The 15,519-nt window shown below is 38.2% G+C and overlaps 1 protein-coding gene across 4 annotated transcripts in view; it reads left to right on the top strand.

Annotated features, from left to right (window-relative positions):
- The first annotated feature begins 14,320 nt into the window (after nt 1–14,320).
- The window catches only part of tjap1 (tight junction associated protein 1 (peripheral)), a 120,985-nt gene continuing 119,786 nt past the window's right edge, over nt 14,321–15,519 (top strand). For 2 of the 4 annotated variants that reach the window (XM_026224511.1, XM_026224509.1), the window contains exon 1: nt 14,786–15,442. The gene's annotated coding sequence lies outside the window, so the exon portion shown is untranslated. Of the gene's footprint in view, nt 14,765–14,785; nt 15,443–15,519 lie in introns of those variants that run through there. The other 2 variants (XM_026224510.1, XM_026224508.1) reach the window with 2 other exon arrangements.

Below are 15,519 nucleotides of genomic sequence, written 5' to 3'. Positions count from 1 at the left end.
AATTTCTCTTGAATTTATGAAAACAAAATCATTTTTTTAAATATAAATATATACTTAATTTGCTCAATATTGGTTTGTTTTATGATGTGCATTTGGATATAGTTGAGTTACAAGCAAAGCAGCCTACTCTGTAATTTGAACACTCTTTCCTTGGATACAACAGTGCTTTTGATTTATGATGACTATGTACTTGACCTTTCCACCCCAACCAGCTCTTAGAGTCTCAGAGGACAAACAGTTGCATGATGCAGTGCATGAACTCTGGCAGTTGAACTAACAAACTTCAGTGCTACAATTCTAGCACCATTTTGTATCAGACTGCCTGCACTAATCTTAGACAGTTCATAAGAGATTAATGTAATTTCATCAGTTGAGCATTAAATAAAACTGTATAAAGAAAAAGATGCAGCTTTATAGATTTTGGGGGTTTTCAATTTTATACGAGTACCCTCAAAGCTCATTTTCCCAAGATAGTGGCGTGTGCCTAAAGCCTGCATATCAGTTTTTATATAATCATCAAGAGTACTTTTCAGAAGATCAATAGCATCCTTTTAGAAGCAAGTCAATGAGGAGATGTTGACCAGTCCTCCCTCACCATGTGAACATTTAAGAGTATTGACCGATGTCTTCTTCCCTTCTTAGGCTAAACGATACTGAAGAGTGAATAAGAAAGGCTGTCTTAAGTCACTATCAAATATTAATGAATGCTGCGTGTCTGGAAGGCACGTAACATGTTGACTAAGTAGCACATACTGTATACAGTAAGACAGCCTACATCTATTTGACATCTGATTTTTACCACCACAGTGCTGAGAGGTGATGAACTACATTATTCAGTCTTGTACAGCAGGAACATATAGAGTTTCTACATTCTGCATCAGAAAAATCTTATAAGATTTAGCTAATTTTAATTTTGCATGTATGCTTTCTCATCTCAAAATACCTCATCCAACCAGGGGAGCTGCCATTACAGCTTTAATTAAATAATGTGACACCACTGGAAATGCAAGAAAATGTGTTTATGAATAAAATGCACACTCTATTTAGCCAAGAAATGTCAAAAAGCTTGAGCTAAATCCAGCAAACCTGGTTTGCTAAAGGGCTGTCTTAAGTCACATGGTCACAGCTAACCATTAGCATTTCCTTTTACTCAATGGCAGTTGCTTGTCTGACACATACAGGTCAGCCTCAAGAAGTAAGTAAAAAGGAAAGATGCTTATGCCCTCATTAGGGTATAATGCAGTAAACCAGCCAGGGCTTGGTCTGAACAAGTCTGACCCCTTCCATCAACTGTTCCAGATAAACCCATGTTTTTCTAAGTCACATGGATTAGTTTCTCAAATTGGACCTCACTTTACTGACTCTCAAAGGTTTGGATATGCAGAACTAGTTAAGGGAGTTGTAATACTTAAGCACATGTTCATATTATTTCCCTGGATCTAATGTTTTCTAGTTTATTAAAGATAATTTAATGTCAATGAATCAAACGAGTAGTAACAGCTTTTGATCAAGATGAAAATATCTGGTGAAACCATTTTTGAAATTGCATGATGAAGAAAGCCTTTGATTTCTTCTCATTATATGCCAAACAGTTTTGCTTTCCCTCTAGCACGCTTGTCTACTCTTGCTTCAAAGTGTTCAGTTATGTTTAAATGCCACAAGCTCAAAAAGCGAAAACATTTACCTGCACTCAAGTGTAAAATGAGGGAAACCTTAAACTGACAGTCCCAAATAATCCCCTTTTTTCTTATTTTTCCTTCAGACCACCATCACAATCTTCTAAGACAGCAATACAAACTCCGAGGCTGTTTATTGCCCACTGCAATATATCACTCATATTCCCTCAGCCCTCGAGTGCAACTGTATGCTCAGAACCACCTGTCTGTTGGGCGATCCTCTTCCAAACGTCACACTGATATTAAATGATAATGCAGATGTGACTTTGCCAGTGTGTGAGGTACATAAAGGCCAACTAAACATTAATAGATCTTAGAATGCATGATGAAGTTTTTAAAGCTGAACAATATTAGTTGTAGACACACTGAGCACAGTCGCAATTTAGACATTTTATCATCGCATAAGGGGAAGTGTAAGGAGATATAGGCTATCCGATCTCTGATTTCACACAATATTAAGTGACAGCCACTGTGAATGAAAGGGAGCTGTAGATCTGAGATACATCTGTTAATGAAATCAGGGCGTAATAAAACCAAGCAATCTCACCAGTCTACAGTATTTTACATACAAGGCTGATGTAAATGATCAGAGGGTTTGAGTTGTTTGAATCCAGTTTGCTCATCTGACAGATGACGTCTGTCAAAGCTCCTGTTTTATGATCTAAAACTATTACCAAGTCACCATTACAATGCAAACCATAAAGCAGCCATTAATTAAACTGTTTTAATAACATAGTAATTAATCTAGTGATATATAATTAATAGAAATGTCATGTTGTGGAATCATAGCTTATGTTCTTTAGATACATTTGGCATGTGCAGCTACTTATTACAATTTGTAGCTGTTATAACCATTCTTTTAGTTTTAGTTGTTTTTTTTAGTTTGGGTTTATATTTTGTGTCAAACCACAAAAGGATTATTTCTTCTCTGGTGATCTTGGAAGCAGTTCAATTCAAGCCATTTCTCTTCATATAAAAGTGCAGTCACATTAGCAAAATGTACGTAAAAATTTTGCAAAGATTGTCATTATCTATAGTTAATAGTGCATTGATGTTGAAAGCACAGCTCGCACAAAAGTCACTTTCATACCAAACAGCTTTTCTGTTGTTTAAATCCATCAGTCTGCATTGCCGGCTCATCTCGACCACATTTTCTTCCAGACTTCATGGAGTTAACTTTAAAAATTGACTGGATTTCACAAGTCAAAGTTCACCTAACAATATTATTTTGATAGAACTATTTTTTTATTTTTTATTTTCGAACTCAATTTAAATAATTGAATAAAAACAATAAGTTGATCTCTTCAGTGAGTCTACTTTAAAATATGTAACTAGTTCATATAATTCCACGTTCAAGTTAACTTTTTACATTTTTCAGTTTAGACTGAGGGCAATTTGTTTGCAAGCCGTGAAAAATAAAATAAAAAAGAATGTTTTCTTGTTTTATTTTTCATCATGCTATTTGCCATTCTTGCAACTTTCATTTGGGTCTGTTTGAGCCTCCCCACCGGTAGTTTCCCACAGTTATTTTCTGATTTTGGCAGTGAATAAGGACAGATCAAATTGATTTAGTGTTAGAGTGTCAAATGAAACTGTTGATATAAGTAGAGATAATCTATGCACACACCATCTGTCTGCTTTAAATCATTTGTAGTCTGATTCTGAAAAGGAGTCTTCAGCAAGTAGAGGACAAGATATTGAGCACCACCATCCTTTACAAGCACCGACTATTACCTCATACCCCAGTCTCAGACCATTTTTCACAGAGATGCAGTTGTCAGCCAGTTCACCCGTCCAGGCCTCTGATGTGCCCCTCACCCACAAGCTATTTTGGAAAATTGCAAGATTTGGAGGAAAGTCTTACATGTGTGTTTCTCCCGTGACGCCCAAAGCAGTCTGCGTCACCATTAGACACTTATAATAACTGGACACCTGATCCCTGACTGCTGAAGGTGGGGGTGAAGATGCCTCGTAAGACATTGTGAATCAATCATACAGACAGAAAAGGTGACAGCCAAGGGCAGGGTGAAAGGAGGGAGAATACCGTGTCAAGACAAATGCTACTTAGAAAGTGTGAAAACAAAAGAACTCACTCATGTATAGATTTCCTCACAAAGATTACAAAATATAGAAAAGAAATCTGATAGACAAAAAAATCTAAAAAAAACAGATGGATAAACTATAGTAAACAGTACTCACTACCGTAATACAACAGCTATCTGTCACACCTCATGGACCCGTTTCGTTGTGCTTTCTTCCCCCATGTGCGATCTAGTTTTCCCTCATGTTTGATTGTGTCGATTGGTTCAGGTTTGTTTTGTTAATTGTCCTCATCATCTCAGGTATTTAAGCTCTAGTCCATGTAGTCTGTGTTTGTCTAGTCTACTACAGTATGTCAACTACATGTGATCCTGCCTGTCCTTCCTGTGTTTGCCCTATTGTGGTTTATTAAAGACTACAGGTATTTGCATTGTTAATCGTCTTCTTCATGCATTTCATTCACTCTAGCTGTGACATTATCATAATGTAGTGAATATAAATGGAATGTGAACAGAGCAGGAAATATGCAAAACAGCCATTAAATAATAACCTTATGCATTATAGATTAAAGCAAGAATGCCAAAGAATAATGCAATCTTTAGGTGACATGATATGACAACATGATGAAAGCAGTATATCAAGGTTATATTCATACTATGCCCTTTCATAGTATAGAATATACTAACACCAGTAAAGTACTGATTCAAATGTTCTTAGCCCAAATAATTTTATTCATTTAACAAGTTTTTTTTTTTCCTTCAGAAAACGCAAAAAAAATAAAAAAAAATTAACTGGCAATGTTGTGTCTAACATGTAAATTAGTTAATATTAACTTTGTTTTATTGAATTGTTGTATATGAGCCATATCACACAATCAAGCTGCCTCCTTGTTAATCCAATAACTTCTCAGAAACAGCCCACAGCAACTGTTGTAGCTAATTAGTGTGACATTTTCAATTTAGTGGCAATCTTTTAAACTAGCACTTCAACTGGGAGCTCATAGAATAGTCGGGTCGGGGTTTTTTTCCAACCCACGGGTCCCGCTTTTATGAAATAATTTTTGCCCGGCCCGCAAATAAAGTAACATTTCCGCGCATCGGGGACATCACGGAAGTTACGTTGCTACTTAGACCTTTGTATCGTAACCTTATCAATATCGGCTATAGCCTATATTGCACTATGATGGTTGATTCGTGACCAAATCTTTTAGGTGAACGAATCGTTCTTGTTTACGTAATCCACTGACCATAGACAGTAAAAGACTAATTTCTCGTTCAATGAAGCTATTGGCAGCGCATGCGCAGATCGTCAAAAAGAGTTACTCAAGATGTGAAGGGGCATGTGACTTGTTGAATGTAGTGAACGAATACGATCTTCTCGTAGGTGAAAGAGTTTAATGAACTGATACATCTCGTTCGTGAATGAAATGAATGAGAGTATGCAGGGTCAGTCGGCCAAGCATGTAAATCTCGATCAGCAATCAGCAGATACAAAGCGCAGTTGTTGGTGCACATACCTTTGTTAAATATTTGGAATACAGAACATAACTCCATGTTTAATCCCCGATAAAACCTCGTGCTTTGTTAATTTATTTAGACTATTTATTTAATGCGATCATGCACACACTAATAAAGCCAAATCAGTTTTTGTCAAAAGTAAATACGTTCGTTGACTTAAGACATAACACATAAGACACTCTTTTTCGCCAACTGGTGGGGTATTTGTGTAATATGAAGAAATGGTCATTGAACCGATCAGTGAATGAATCATTTTGGGGAACGACCTGAAAGTCAACGAATCTCTTGGAAGAATAAAAATTTCCACCACTAAATTCCATGAAACATTAATGGATTTTTAAAAATTTAGTTTTTTGTGACCCGCCCCGCAATAAAGTGGGCCTGCGGGTTATGAGACGACCCGCGCATCACTAATTTCTACTACCATGCTGAACTCTCAGAGAGTTGTCATGACAGCACTGAAGATATTTTAACGAAACCTGGGAAGTGTTCAAAAGGTTTTGAAGCTTTGATAAAAAAAAAAAAAAAAGTTCAGACATAGATTGGGCTGTGCTTTTCCACTCAAAAAATCTTGGGTCGGTGCCCACATTCTGGTTCTGAACCAGCCCAGAAACCTTGCTGGTCTCGATCAAGGGAGCCTATGAGTTTCCACTACAGACCGCTGTTTGAAAGGCACCATTTTTTAAAAGCCATCAGAGTTCATGTAAATCGACAACTTTAATAAAAATAATACCTAAATTAAACAAATGATAACCCATCAAGGTCTTCAAGATTTCCTGATTATTAGAGTGGAAAAAGGTACTTCAGCATTTGTGCTGTTGTACGGTAGGATCTAGCCAACAAACATTTCTGTAAAATCCAGCATTTACACCAAACAATATAAGCAAATATATTTTTTACTAAAGCTGCACCTGAGCACCTGCTATGTTCCCTTAGGAGTTCCCATAATGCAACTAGTCTTTGTGTGCTGCTCACTGGCAGTGAAGGTGGTGAAATGAGGTGCTATTTCAAGTTAGACATGAAGCTCTTGGCCTTTGAAGTCTAAAGTACAAGAAGATTACTTTTATACTGATGCTGTCATCTGTCAACAACCATATATTGAAAGATGAGCAGCCTATCTCTCAGTCCTGCTGACCTGCACAATCGAACAGAGTTTTCCATTAAAGTTGAAACCTTTGGACAGACCAATATCTCAGGCCTTTTAAAATAACACCCATGGGTGTAACAGAGGGACCAGGGTCAGAGCAAGAATGGCAGCTGCAAGGCTCCGGAGTCCCCTGAAAGTGATGGGCATGCTGGCCATTGACCTTCTTCAGTGCATTGTTCTAAACAAAATGGTTCATGTGGGTATTGTCTTTCCCTACGACGAGTTAAGCTGCACTTGTGCTACAAGCCGTCGGCATGTGAGAACGCTGATGCTCTCGAAGGTCCCTGTCGAGATCGACCTGTCTGTCATTGTTGCTTGTAAAAATAACCGCATCATTCTTCAGAAAGCAGCTGCCTACACAACTGCAGGGCGACAATCAACCAGGACAAGGAGGAACAAAATAGAGCAGCTCCCTGATTTACTGATGGCTGCTGTCTGATAACAGGCAGCTTTGCGTAATGAGTGTTAATGAGCGTCTGCCATCTTTTAGCCTAATCAATGGACCCGCAAGGACTACAAAAAGGCACTGCACTGATTATTTGGAAACAGAGATAATAAGATACTAATGAGGAATTAGTCAAGAGAAATTAAGCATCTGAAGACTGCAGCACTATTTAAAGGGAACAAAATGTTATAATCTGACTTTTGACATGGTATAATCTTGAGACTTTTGGAATATTAATTTGGTATAACCATCTGATCAAGTTGAATTAATGTCAAACTATGTGATGTATACCAGAAACATACAGGAGTAAAAAAAAAAAAGATAAATGGACTTGCTTGTGATTCCATTAGCATTATATTGTGAAAGAGCTGGTATCCGTGACCTCCTGTGGGGCTCAAAGTTTAGCTGTAAGTGTTGATCTTCCACAGCGGACGGAGTCTTTGAAGTGAACTACTCATAGTGCTCAAGGTATTATCAAGCTCAAGGGCCAAACCATTAGGAAATCTTTGTTCTTCCTTCAAGTTAAATATGTTTGGAATAATAAGGAAGGGCTTACCCGCTCGGAAGAGGTAAAAACGTGTGCCTTCCTCACAGTGTGACCTAATACATACAACAAGAGTTTGCTTAAATATTGGCTAGCCTATGTATAATAGTTTTTATTTGCAAGGTAGCATGGTTGACATCATGTGAATTGTTAATCTTGCTGTATGTTTGTAGCGTTAACTTTATGAAGATACTTTATATTAAATTTATATTACTAAATGAGCTTTTAACAAAAGAATAAATCTGTGTGAAATCATCCCCTATAACAAAAGTTCTCAACTTTGATCCTTGAGGTACACTTTCTTGCCGTATTTGGCTCCATCCTTCATCAAATTCACATGTCTGTGACTTTATCCTTGATTGAGACCTTGATTAGCTTGTTCAGTGTGTTTGATTAGGGTTAGAGCTAAACTCTAACGTGGACTTTGAATTGAAAACCCCTGCCTTATACCTCACAGTGTGCATTTTTTACATATCTATTTTCTATTCTAAATGCTAGCCATTTAATAACAGCATATGCTTAATATGGACAAACTGCCTCTGCAAATAGAAACAGTGGTTGTTAGTTGAAGCTCACTGACAGGGATACCTCAGGGACACAATCAGCACATCTCTGCCCTGTTTCACAAAAGACAGTAAGATATGAGCTGCACCAAGCTGGAATTTATGACACTGCTGCCATTTGGAAACGGCCTGTATTCAAGGCTAAAGCATGACAATAACCTTTAGCTGTGCTTGCACTGATGCCTGCAGCACACAGTAACTAACTGCAGGGAATCCATTACAGTGTGGGTAGTTTCTGCAGAGTATGTGGTGGGAGTTATATAGGATTGGATGGGGTCATTTTGTAGAACCAGGGTCACCCTCTTGCTGTATAATGCTCCTTTTTTTATTTTGTATGTGATGGTGGTCCAAGAGAGGCTCCTCCAGTGAGAGTTTCCAATGCTTAATCACTGTACATAGTGCATTTAAACCATGCCTGTGCTATATTTAATACAAGCACTTTTCCCCGTCAGTTTATTTTTACAGAAACTACATGAATAATGAGAGTGGATCAATACTGTTTGAGTGTTGTGCTGTTCTAAATCAGTGGCACACATCCTCCCCTTGTGGCTGCTCTTGGTACTGTCAAACTATGGTAGAAATGTACTTTTACAACCATGCTGACTTCTGAACAGTGATTTACAACTGGTGGACACAAACCCAGAAATCAATTATAGGTCTGTTATGACAGAGTTATGGACAGGAGAGAAAACCATTTCTAAATAAATGGAAATATTAACATGTAACAAATCATATAATCAGGCAAAGTTGGGACAGCAACAAATATAAAGATCAAATGCATGATTTGAATATATAACATATACTGTATCTGGACACTGACACAGTTTTCATAATTTCAGCTCTGTATGCCACCAGAACAGAATTAAAAATAAAACAATCAAGATGAAATTTGTAGTGCAGACTTTAAGCTTTAATTCAAGGGGTTGAACAAAAATATAAAAAAAAGTGACATGAAAAAAGAAAACACCTTGAAATGCTTAGGAATTACAGTTTTTATACATAGTCCTCCCATTTTCAGTGGCTCAAATATAATTGGACAAACATATATAATCCTAATAAAATGTTTATTTTTAATATTTTGTTCCTTTTCAGGCAATGACTGCTTTAAGTCTGGAACTCATGGACATCATGCAAGAGACATAAGCTACTTATTAAAGGAATAAGTCAAAAAATGAACTTTGTCTCTGATTAGAGTTAGAGGTTAGCCACCTTGGAGCCTCGTTCCAACCGTGCTGTTTGTAAGGAAGTACCCATGGCCATCTTGCCACAATATTTGTTTGTGGCATTTGTGCATCACATATTATCTGCACATTTATTGATGGAAATGTTTCCTATTCAGATATGCAAATTCTTCTTGAGATGGTGCCTTTATGCATTCGATTGCTCTGATTACATTAGGAAAACCGTCTATCCCTGCAAATAGCACTTTAATGTGTGTCTGGTCAACTGCATCGTATGGGAACCTTATATACCTGATAGACATGCGGATGATCCTGTCCCATACAGCTGGCAATGCACGGCTCAAAGACAACTGGCTTATTCCTGAGCAGTCTGCCAGTTCCCTTTGGAAAGAATCAATTGCCAGGAAACTACGGGAAACCAAGTGTTGTCAGCACCTGTAAGGGAATGGGTAATGTGTGGCTCCTCGCTGTCTCTCTTTCCAAATTCGGACCCAAATCATCACAGACCTCCAGAAGGATAGCCGTCGGGAATCTGAAATGGCTGATAAGCCAGTCATCATTGTGGGCCAGAAAATCACTTGTTCTCGTCTGACAATAGTATGTCAATTAGTTTTTTAATTACAAATTGATAGCAATGTTTCTCACAGGTGGTGGTGTGATAGACTTGTAGAACAATTCGTAGTTTAATGTTTGCAACTTCTCTTCATTGCTTCTATGAATCGCCAACCAGACATGAAGTTGTCGTGGAGGACCTCACTTTCTTATGTTAATATCACGGTTAGTACATCTGACCGTGAACGTGAAAGCTGGCGTACGCAAAGTTTTGTGTGTACGCAGCATTGATACATGAGGTCCCAGAACTTTTACCTGCTTAACTGATGTAGAAATAATGAAGGAATAGTTCACACCTGTTCACGAAACAGCTTTTGAGTCAATTGTCCAATTACTTAAGATCCCTTGAAAAAGTGGGGAAGTACATATTCTGTCATATGTACATATAGCTTTTTGATGAGAATACCCTAAAATTAAAGCTCAGCATGTGTACTTTAAGATGATATGCATTATATAACTGTAACTTAAATATGTTTTGGTCAGCTGCTAAAATGAAATAAAATAGTGCCTGTGTGCAAATATACAGTGGGTAAAATAAGAATTGAACACGTCACCATTTTTCTCAGTATATATATTTCTGAAGGTACTGCTGACATGAGATTTTCACCAGATGTCAGTAACAACCCAAGTAGCCCATACATACATACATTGAAAACAAAACAAATAACTTCAGAAATTAAGTTCTGCTAAGTTCTCTCCTGTATGGAGAAACTAGTCGCATGCAGTGCTCCGGTGTGATTTTGGCCCATTCTTCCACACAGTCTTCAAATCTTGAAGGTTACATGGGCCTCTTCTATTAAATATGATCTTTAGTTCTTACTTTCTACTGAACTCAAGTCAGATGATTGCCTGGTCAATCTAGCAGTTTTACTTTCTTTCTCTGAAACCAGCTGAGAGTTTCCTTGGCTGTGTTTGAGATTAGTCTAGCTGGATGTCCACCCTTGTAGATGTCTGCAGATTTTTATCAAGAATTTCAATTATATGAAGTTTGCCAGTGCAATATGCTGAAAAACAGTTCCCCATCTCCAGACTTCACTGTTGGTATAATGATTTTGGTGTGATGTTGGGTGTCACTTGACCTCCAAAAAGGGTGTATATTTTGGCATCCAAAGTGTTCAATCTTGTTCTCATCTGACCAGACTATATCCCCCCAGTCTTTCACAGGCTTGTCTAAATGTTTTGGTCAAGTAATGGGTGCTTGGCTCTTGGACAGCTCTTCTGATAATTATTTTCACTACTCTGTCAGAAATCTTGCGAGGAGCACCTGGTCGTGGCCACTTTACGGTAAAATAATGTTATTTCCACTTCCAGATTATGGCCCCAACAGTGCTCACTGGAACATTCAGAAATATAGAAATCCTTCTATATTCAATGCCATCAGTATGTTTTGCAACATTAAGGATGCGAAAGTCTTGAGAAAGCTCCATGCTTTTACCCATAATGAAATGTTTTTTGTGTGACACCTTGGTAATGAGAAACCAATAAAAACTTAGCTCAATTGAAAGCATTATTTAAACCCCAGAAATCCCAGATCTCTCACAGTCAAAGAGATGCAAGTTCTCAAATTAAGTAGGTAAAATACAGTATCTGCTCTGTGTTAGAGAGCTTGCCAGTAAGCAAGAAAGTTATATGACAGTCTCTTGCAGATTAAATCGGACTGCATCATCCTTCCTGATTCACACTAGTGCTTGAGAGCTTGACTGTGCTTCTCCATGCATTAGAAGGAGTGGCAGGTTTTCCCGCTGTGCTACAAATAGGTTTTCCAACAGCCCAGAACTCAATCCAACTGTGGAAAGCAAACAGCCAAAGGCTCCCAAAGACGAAGAGATGAAGCTGCGTGTTTAAATCACTGGGCCTCTGTGAAACCTCATGGTTATTCTTGTATAATAAAACATCAGACAGTCTGAATGTATAATTACATCTTCAGTGTGACTTCTGACATGTTCATTCTGTACTGTCAGAATAACTGTTGACATCATTTATAATCGCCAGCATTGTTGCGTGTTTTGCCAAACACAACTGGTTACACTAGAAACAAACAGGGTGAGATCAGCCACTATTTATCCGAGTATGCACTTTTAACTCAAAACAAACCAGACTCTCAAAGTATCCTTTTGACTGCTGCTGGTTAAATGGTTTGTTTATGCCGCAGTGGGTCAGCGAGATTTAGCGGATTCATATTTAATATCAGTTAGTATCATCTCAGTGCAATCACCCAGCAAAAAATGTATATGTTTATTTGATTAAAACAACAGCATTTTGATGTTATTACAGTTTAAAATGGAAAAAAAGTAATTTATTGCTAGCGTAATTACTCCAGTCTTCAGTGTCACATGATCCTTCAGAAATCATTTGAATATGCTGATTTTTTTTATTGTTAAGTTTGTGCTGCTTAATATTTTGTGGAAACTGTGATACATAAAACACACACACACACGTTTCTTTTTGTGAAAAGTGCATCCCATAGGCGTAATGGTTTTTCTACTGTACAAACTGTATATTCTATGACCCTACACCAACCCTACACCTAACCCTAACCCTCACAGGAAACTTTGTGCATTTTAACTTTCTAAATAAAACTAATTCTGTATGGTTTATAAGCGTTTTGAAAAATGGGCACATTGGTAATGTCCTCATTAGTCACCCTCTCCTTGTAATACCTGTGTCATACCCATGTCATTATACAAAGTTGTGTCCTGATATGTCACAAAAACAAGAGCACAAAAAAAAATAAAAAATAAAATACATGTAAATAAATTTTCTACCTGGCAAGTTCTCTTCATTTTCATGATCAAACCTGAGATGTTCATATTACTTAATCACTACACTCCCACCACCAGGGAAATTTATTTCCTACTTGTAATCCTTGCAATCTACTTAAAATCATTTGCCTTCTCAGATTCGGCCTGCTTTTATATCAAATCCTGCTGGAAGCATCACTGAAATTAGATACATCTTTCAGTCACCTTTCTTTGTCCAAACACAGGCACGCTAGTTCTCTATTCGTGTGGATTTGGGGGGATTTGTGTAGGCTCTCTCTGACAGCTTCATGACCACACAAGTCCGCAGGTGTTCTAGAAATGAATCATGCAGGGCTGGTGGTATGAAGCCAGTGAAATCTCTCCTCTTTGCTTGAAATGCAAATGTTTGCTTCTTCATCTTTTCGATACAAGTCAGCAGGAGGTCTGGGGCAAGCGGAGCACGACCCCTTTAAAAGCACATGCTTTGTGCCGGCTGTTCTGAGGTCAGCTGTCTGCCTCGGTGACAGAGTGGTTCAACATTAGTATTCACCCAACACTGATGCTACCTGTCAGATGAAGGGCTCACATCTGGGGAAGACAGCTAAGACAACTGCACCTCGTGAGCGGATGCGTATCCTCAGTGAATCGATTTTTCCTTTAAATGCTCTGTTAGACCCAAATAGTGTGGGAAAAAAGTTTTTTTTATTTTTATTTATCTGCTCAGTTCACCACTCCTCTAAGGTGAGAGAAAGAAGATCGAGGTGACATGGTCTGATTACAGATGGGAAAGCATGGGTGGGGGAGCAAGATAGGAAAATTAAATGCTTCATTTTCTGTTTATTAACTGTCATCATAATGTGCACAAAGGAACCAATGAGTCAGTATTTCTCAGTGACTTCTGGCCAGGTCTCAGTACACTCTCATTGATGACACAATTAACTTACACAAACATTCGGCATGAAGAAGCCCCCTTGGCAACGAGGCATAGCTTGCACCCATGACTGCCATCTGGTGCTGAGTTTCCTCTCCATGACATATTGTGTTGAGGCCCGGTTTCAATGTTTTCCCTTTCCAGTTGGATAACACTACCAACTCTGTTTTATTTAATACAGAAAAAACAGTAATATTGTGAAATATTATTACAATGTAATACCTGTTTTCTATTTGACTGATGCTAAGCTTCCAATAATCCAGTCTTTGGTGTCACATGATCCTTCAGAAATCAAACTGATTTGCTGCATTTATATGAAAGCGTTTGTAACATTATAAATGTCTTTTCTGTCACTTTACTCAAATGCATTTTTGCTGAATAAGAGTATTCATTTCTTTCTCCTTTCTTTTTAAATCATAGTGTGTCACGGTTTCCCTCAAAAATATAACGCAATATTCAGAAATGTTTCTTTAGCAGCAAATCAGCAAAGAATCACGTGACACTGAAGACAGAAATTAATTACTATTTAAAATATAGGGTACTAAACAACAACAACAACAACAAAACTGCTCTTTTAAATTGTAATATTTCATTACTGTTCAATCCTCATTTGACAAACAGATGTTATACCGACTTGCAAACAAACTGGACTTTTCAAAAGCGCTCACAAAATGCATGTAGCGAATATTTTACACCACTATTTAAAGAATATTCAGTAAGTATAATTATTAAGTTCTTATATTTCCAAGTTACTAGTAGTAGTATATAAATAGTAATAACTTCCTATTAAGAAAGTAGCCTAGGTATTGTCATCTGATAGCATCACTTACTGTACCCCATAATAGTTTTACGTAGGCATCATTTTGCTATTATCAGCTTCTGAAAGCTGGATCATCATATAGACCCGAGGTATATGTATGTTCTCTGGTGGTAGAAATAAGTTTCATCGCGCTCTTCGCGCTGTGTTTCTCATCGCATCATTCCAGCACTCCATGACGAGCTGCGAACGCGTCGCGTCGCGTCGGGATTCCTGAGGATTACCCGGCGTGCCCCGCGGGAAAGATGGCGTTGGACGGGAGGGGATGGAGATAAACTTTATCTGAAATCGTTAACAGCTGTTATCTACGCCTGCGATCCGTGGTAACACTTCAACTCCTCACGGAGACACACCGGCGACAGGACGCGGGAGCCGCGATCGCTTTTGACGGCGCGAGCAGAGAGATTTTAACGGCCGTTAGCAAGTGTGTGTTAGCCAGCGAGAATAAGAAGAAGAAGAAGAAGCGGGCAAAGTTTATTCAGTCAGAGCAGGAGTCCAATCTGATCTATACCAAACTCTGGGTTTAACTGCGGAATATTCACTAGCCCAGGTAAGAAGTTCATAAATACATTTCTTTGAAACATTAGTCCATTCTAGTAGCGTAACGTTACTATCAAATCTATTTTCAAATCTTGTTGATATATGCGGCCAGTCACCGTTCAGATGAATTGATAAACACACCCAGCAGTGACAATCAGACCTGGATCTTGATCATCATATCCTCCAGACACAAATCAGATAACAGATTAGAGAGGGTTTCTGATCGTAAAGGTGTCGTTGTCAGGTGTTTTACGCGCATTTATTCGTTGGAGTCAGCCATGGCTATGCTCAGCGAAAACAAACCCTTCGGCGGTGTAATCTGTGTAATGTGATTTCTCCATTCACTGTTCGTGATTTAAAATACTTGTATATTGAATTCTTTAATGTCTTTTTGTTCTCCTGGTCAGAGATATACTCATATTAATGCTTACCAACTAGATCCGGTTGTGCAACCGATCCCGTTAACGTTACACGGTCTTAATACTAGACTGTTTAGCGGGTTGACGATTATGATTATGATGATGATGTCCTAAAGCGATGGGGATTCACATTTTATTCACGTAGCCTTACATGAAATAGTGTAACTTCGCGGAATGCTACTGGGAGGAAAAAACGATGTGATATTTCGACGCTACACTCTCAGTTTGTGGTGAAATAACTCGTGGAGTCCATCATGGACACAGAACAGGTGAGGAACGCTCGAGAAACCCGCGGTTATGAATCACGGTCGGGAAATGTTGCTTGACGGTTAATTGTCATACAGAA

This window comes from Carassius auratus, chromosome 38, assembly GCF_003368295.1.
Source record: "Carassius auratus strain Wakin chromosome 38, ASM336829v1, whole genome shotgun sequence".
In the NCBI taxonomy this organism is placed as follows: Eukaryota; Metazoa; Chordata; class Actinopteri; order Cypriniformes; family Cyprinidae; genus Carassius; species Carassius auratus.
The sequence above is the reverse complement of the archived record's forward strand: the minus strand, read 5'-3'. Positions and strand labels throughout refer to the sequence as shown.